This window comes from Limulus polyphemus, unplaced genomic scaffold (assembly GCF_000517525.1).
Source record: "Limulus polyphemus unplaced genomic scaffold, Limulus_polyphemus-2.1.2 Scaffold801, whole genome shotgun sequence".
Lineage (NCBI taxonomy): Eukaryota > Metazoa > Arthropoda > Merostomata > Xiphosura > Limulidae > Limulus > Limulus polyphemus.
In genome coordinates, this window is record NW_013666411.1 from 354,717 (window position 1) to 360,976 (window position 6,260).

Here is a 6,260-nt window from a genome sequence, read left to right on the forward strand (position 1 = left end):
CAAACTTATCGTATTTCACTAAACACACAGAAATGACAGGAAAGGAGAGCTCCAGAATATAAGTATCACTATGTTTCAAAGGGGTCCAAAAGTCTTGTAACCTTGGACGCTATTGGCGTGTTTCTTTTCCTGATCACCCCTAATTGCGTGATCCAAATTATATGCTCGGTTATACCATAACTGTATAGCATTTGAAAACTTTTTTTTTAATTTCTTCAAGACAGTAGAGGTCTAAGTTCAAAGAGTGGGCAAAATTCACATTTTACAGACCCTTGATCTTTTGATTGATAACACTAAACACGTGGGATACCTAAAAGCATTTCTCAAAACTATCTTCTCCTTGCTCTGAGGATTAATAAAAAAATCCGCTTTGGCTCACATATTAGTCTTTTAAGTATACTCATATTTTATTACTTAGAAAATTAGCAGTTAAGCCTGACGTGGCAACCCGGAAGTGATGGTATAATCATACACTGTTCCGGAGACACGGAAATTTGGTAGGAGCGCGCAACTATATAAGCATACAAATTATACAAGAATGTATAAATTTAGAAATAAAAAAGTTTTAAAACCATCGGACAAATATTACTTGTATTAAGTAATAGTAATGGGAAAATTAAATGTATGTATACACAAATAGGATAGAGTAGGGGACTGTGTAAGCGTGCAGAATGCAAAAGGATAAAGTAGAGGTTAGTTCCACGCTAAAAAGTAAATAGAAAGAGAGGTTATACACCCTGAAAGTTGTATATTTCACTTCCTTTCTTCTTACTTTTCAGCATGGAATTAATCTCGGATCTTTTCCTTTTGGTGCCCACCCAACATCCCGAATGTAGAAGGTTATTTTTACCGGCATGAAACTGTAAATTACAATGAAAATTTTGTAGATCCTGAAACTTGCAGCCATACCGAAAATATTGAAAGTATGTGGCACAGTTTAAAGCGAAGAAATAAGTGTCGATGCGGAACTCGTCGCCAAATGCTTGACTCTTATCTCTGTGAATTTATATAGAAAAATAGAAACAAAGATGAAGATTTATTCAAAACAATAATGGTTAATATCGCAGAATTCGCTAAATAAATATAATATAATGTTTTATTATTAATTGTTTTATTTTATTGCATTACGGGTGTTATTGTCAAAACGATCTGTTGGTGGACACCAAACGGAAAATACCCTTAATCTCTCTATACACAAGTAATTTTGTATTCGGACAGTTTCATACAAACTGGCTAAAGTCTTCTCACTTCAAACATAAGAAATCTAATACATTTTTTTTCTTTGAGCATTGGCTGTCCCAAAACACTTCACCTCGCTGTTTACTGAAAACAGTTTGAACTCTATAAGTTGCGAAACAGGGTAGTTGTCCTTCAAACTTTTGTTTTGTCTTATTTTATAAGTGGAACCGAATTTACAGGTGATACTGATCAATCGCTTTGAACTTGTTTAATTAATGTTTCATCCTCTCTCCTCACCTAATTAAATCTCTACTGTATTTATTGTTTTATTTTGTGTGTCTGATATTTTTTGCCATTAACTAAAGAAGAGATTTGATTAATTCAGCATAAAATAACCGTTTACGCTGTTTACATATCACAACTCTATTAGAATCATTGAAAACCCCAGGAAGCAGTACCCTTCTCTTAATTATAATGTAGATATGAATTAGATCCTGTAAATTGGACTACATTCCATGAAAAACCAGGTGACTATGGATGACATGAGTGTTTGTTTTTTGTTGTTGTTGTTGTTGTTTTTGCACATTTTTCACATTGTTAATTTCAAGTTTTGGACATTCGTGTACATTTACTAGTTTGTCAAAAACCTGCATAAGTGTGTGTTACATATCGGCAAAAAACCGATCCCATGTTTCTTCGGGCGATGGCTCAGAAGTAAACAAACAGAAGAAACCCGTTAAACGATGATGGTAATGAAAATTGTTAAGTCTGTAGGTGAACCAAGCAGAAACTAAAAAAAAAGTACATAAGTATCAGGAGGATTATTTAAAATTTGGTTTCACTTACAGAGTTGTTGATAATGAGGAACAACCACAGTGCTATATTTGTTAGTAGATTTTGGTTAAAACACTATGAAGCCAAATAAACTTTCAAATTATTGAAATCCAAACACTCTGATCATGTGAATAAAACTGTCGAGTTCTTCAATTGCAAAGCTAAAGCAAGTCACCGTTCTATCAAAAGCTTCTTCAGAAGCATCTTATTTGCTTGGTAAAAGTACGAAGCCACACAATATAGGAGAGACATTAGTTCTTCTTGCTGCAATAAACGTATGTGAGATAATGTATGGTGAGGCCTTTAAGGCTATCCCTAGGTCACGTGATACTGTCGGGAAGTGTATGAATGTAATCTCTGCTGACATAAGAATGCAATGGATAACACCCAACCAGAACTGTCCGAAATTTGCCATACAAATGCTGTAACTTTAGCTCAGCTTCTGGTATTTGGATGATATTGTTACGAAGATGAAGTACGTGAAGAGATCTTCTTTCCCCAAGCATTGGAAGGGAGAACTAATAGGGGCGAATTATATGGGCCCGTGGAACCTTTGCTCCACCAATATTTAGGAATGTGGGCTCAGCTTCGCCAATATTTGAACTTATATTTTACATATTTTTTTAAAACCATAATGATAAAATAGCCTACGCAAGAGAAATCATAACAACTTAGTGTTTTTCCATCAAGTTAATTTAAAAATGAAAATTACGTTACTCATTTTACTTATATGTGAGAGTTCTTTAGGTAGTCTGCATACTTCACGAGTACCAGCTATGATAAAAATCAGTGATGCGTGGAGCAAGCTTTTACTGTTGTTTGAGTCATCATTTGAAAGATCTGCTGAACTGTCTATCTAAGTAACCGAGGAAAAAAAATCAAGGAAACCTCAATTCGGGACAATTTCAAAGTAGTGGTCTTGATGTATGAATATTTAGAACTTCATACAACACTAGATTAAATATTCCAATCTTTAAAGATATATTATTGCAAATAAAACGTTTACAAAAGTCACAAATAAATATTATATTAATACAGGCAGACGCTGCGTTTTATTTGATTTTTAAAAGAATTTCTTTTGCTGGCCGACTTATTCTTATCGACAGTCAGAAGGAATTTTGTTCATAAATAGCTCGTATAATGCCAAGAGCAAATCTTCCCTTACAATAATTTTAGTAAGTTTAAAATCTACTCACTCAGTTGATTATAAATATTCCAAAAGAAAAAGTCAGAAAGAATTATTGACATTTGGTGAAAAAGTGTTTATGATAGGAGGGCATTGCAAGTGAATGGACTTTATGGTTTACATCAGTAAAATAATAAGATTGGAGGTCATAAAATGTACATAATGTTCAGCAAAGTCTATGCTACAAATCTATATGTTATTTTAGGCTCAGAAGATTATTGCATGCTTGAAAGAAACAATTAAAATAGACAATTCAGATCGCAGACATAAATGTGACAATTAGAGTGAATATTGCATATTTCGATGCCAAGTTTATTGATAATATAGTTTTTAATTAAATTTTGAAACTAACTCTGTAAAGGCATAATATGTGCACTTTAACCCTGCCTGCGTAAATAGGGTTAATTGATCCTGAATTTACGTTGCATGAGAAAGATACATTGTTTTATTACCCATCTGCCCGTTAACTTATTCTAAATTTTTGCAAACTCATAAAAATTGGTAACTGTTAATCAAAATACTGAGAGGTAAAGAAGAAGAAAAACAGATTCAATTGAAAAAGTCAAACTTCAAAATTGTGATAGTTAGAGGAAATTGCCTGCTTTTTGCATGTTATTATTCTATATTCTACAGTACATTATACCAGTAGCACAGCGGTATGTCTGCGGACTTAATATGCTAGAATCCGGGTTTCGATACCCGTAGTGGGCAGAGCACAAATAGCCCATTCTGTAGCTTTGTGCTTAACTTAAAACAAACAAAAGCATTATTTAATTAAATAAAAAATATTTAGTGCATTAATACCGTTATTATAGAAAAGTAGGGTTAAATGTCATTGACAGCAAAAAAGAAAATCCAGGTAAATACTTTATTTCTTGTTTGTCATGTTTATTCTTTATTTATTATTATAAAAGTAACTAAAATGTAAAAACTGGGGGTCTTTTTAGTTTAGTTAAGGTTAGATTAGGTAAAATAAATATATAATAATAATAATATAATAAAAATGTTTAACGAGGCACGCACGCAACAGCTCGTGGGTAATGTAATTCGATAGCGTAACATGAGCTCCACGTTCCCTTAGTGATTTACAATTTATAATGGCGCGAATAGTAGTTAGATACAGTTCAAAGGGCAATAAAACAATAAAATTTAAATATAAATAAATGTATACTATTACGAGTTTAAAGCTACTTAAGACAAACGAATGTAGTTTCATGTTACAATTTGAAGTCGTTCTAGAAAGAAAAAAAAAGGGGGTAATATAGATTTATTTCGATCTTTTTGGGGTGGTTACGAGGTGGGTTAAATTGACCAACCTTGTATAGAGTTAGGATAGAGCATATAACAGATAAAATATAAAGTTTTGCTGAAAACAAACTTTGAGTTGAAGAAAAGTATTTTTAATCTTAAAATGAAAATCATTTTCCACATGAACTCGTCAAAAAGAATACTCAATATATTCACGGACAATTTTTTTTAGTTTATTAAGAATACTTTACTAAAAAATGATTTTTTGTATTGAAAGACATATAATGTTTACTTAAAGTCTGCCAAATTTTGTGAAGATATACATACCATATTAAAAGTTAGTAGTATCAAAACTATAAAGACTAAACCAATACGAAGGGGTCACGTGGTCGATCAAATAGACGGAGCTCGTGTTGAGAGTTATGGCTAAAATCAATATTTCATATCTCTCAGTGGGTTAACAATAAGTTTACGGACTTACAACACTAAAATCCAAGGTTAGATTACCCACAGAGTGCTGATAGCTCATTGTTTAGCTTTGCGCTAAAACTACATTTGGTAAAAAGCAATTTTTTTATTAATTCTAGGAAAGAGGGAAAATAAATATTGAGTAAAAAGATTTTTCAGTAGTTCTTAAGGATTTAAAAATAACAATGCTTTCTTGATATATATAACTACCCTTACTATCCGGAAACGGATCATGCAGTGGGGGGCAGAGCACAGATAGCCCATTGTGTAGCTTTTTGCTTAATTTCAAACAAACAAACAACTGTATTCTATAAATAGCGGTTCAAGTAAGACGTTGGATTTCTGTTTCTTTTCCTTCTTTTTTTTTCTTCTTGTATTAGTAGTTTTTCTGTTTTCATTCATTTCGAATTTTATTGATGTCATCTTCTCCTGAAGCCTACTCCCACCCAATTGTTTCCACGTTATGCCTGCAAGTTTACGACGCTAAAAATCGGTTTCGATATTTTTGGTGTATGTAGCATAGATAGCCCATTCTGTAGTTTTGAGCTTAACAAAACAAAACCTTCTCTTGAATTTAAATATCCAAAGTACGACGCATATACAAACATTTTTAAAAATGGTGATGAGGTACTTGGTTCTCTTTAGTCTAAGCAACGCAGTTACGAACTAAATACTGAACCCGTATTACTATAACACCTGTCACTTACGTCTTGTCAAATTCTCATCGTTATATCGGGGTGGCCTGATGGTTAGAGTTTCGGGCTGTGAACACAAGTTGTAGCAAAATCGCACTACACATCTTAGGATCTTGGATGAATTATAAGAGTATCTGTCAACTCGCATTGTTCGATAAGAGTACCTAAATGTAAGTTTTGTTTTGAATTTCGCGCAAAGCTACACGAGGGCTATCTGCGCTAGCCGTCCCTAATTTAGCAGTGTAAGACAAGAGCAGGGGTCACCAAACTTTTTTCACAGCGGGCCAAATAACTGAGAGAATGACGAGCGCGGGCCGCATAACCATTTTGTTCAATACAATACAGTGAATACACAAAAAAATAAAGACAACAAACATGTTTATTTACCAAAAAGTTATCAAAGAAGGCGACGTTAGCAATAAGATAGTTATATCACACCCATTGCGCACATATCAGAATCTCACAAACTAAGCAGCAAAAAAGGTTAGTGAGATTTGTGAAACTGGCGTTTAGCTTTTGATATATCATCAATATTTGCTTTGGAATTGCTGCATCCCACCAAGAGAATTGCTTTCAAATGTTCATCAGTCAACCTCGTTCGATGTGCTGATTTCACATATGTACAACACACAAATATACGTAGAAGCACA